Genomic DNA, 987 nt, shown 5'->3' on the forward strand with positions numbered 1-987 from the left:
GTGTGTTTACAACTAGAAATGGCCCTGCAAGTCTTTATAATTAGAATGTGCTCAGCAGCGGTGTCGCTAGATTGGTGCCAGTGGTGTGACCAGCACAAGTTCATGCTCAGGGAAGGGGTGATGCACTGCCTGCCCGCTGTGCACTTGTTCGCAGGAAGGAGCACAGCTGGCTACAGAGTGATGGGCTCCGGAGTCCCTTGGGCTGGCTGGAGTCACCTTCTCCGGGGCACGCTGCTCCTTCATGTGGATTTGCGTGTGCCCCCGAAGCCCCTTCCTCCCTCTTTCCCATCCCTGCTGCTCTCTCAGCCAGAAAGAGGGGCAATTGTTCCACTTGGAGGGAGGGAAGGACCAGCGAGTAGCTCCTATCTCAGACCTCCAGCCCTCAGCGGATGTTCCACCGTAGCTGGAACTAGGCGTTGGCCTGCCACACTGCCTGGCGGGAGTGTGCACATTTGGGGATCTCCAGTCACTCTGGACCAGCCATGTACTTGCCCAACCCCACCAGTGCAGCTACCAGGCAGGTAACTGCAGCAGCTCTCCCTGGAGGTGGGACTGGCTGGCAAGTGCTAGGGTGCTGCAGCTCCCTGGCAGGCTCAGGTTTGGGGGCTGGCGGAGGAGGACGTGAGGGAGGTCTGCCTGTGCAGCTCTGGGTGACATACAACCCAAGCCTGTGCTTGTCTACTCTGAAGTATGTCCTATTATAGGCAATGGGGCTTACTTCCAGGCAAGTGTGGATAGGATTGCAGACACAGGCAGTACTACAGGGCACACCCTAGTGACACCACTACTGCTAACTATATTTGTGTTTCCAGTATACCTGTTACCACATTTGTCACTTTGAACAATGACTCCTGAGACCGGTTTTGATGATCTATGACCAGGATGATCAGGCAGGTGAAAAGAAAGGGCTGATTCTCAGCTGCACCATGCTGGCCAATTGCTATCGACTCTATGCACATACTTTTGTAACTTTGCAGTCACAGTTGA

This window comes from Tiliqua scincoides, chromosome 1 (genome assembly GCF_035046505.1).
Source record: "Tiliqua scincoides isolate rTilSci1 chromosome 1, rTilSci1.hap2, whole genome shotgun sequence".
NCBI lineage: Eukaryota > Metazoa > Chordata > Lepidosauria > Squamata > Scincidae > Tiliqua > Tiliqua scincoides.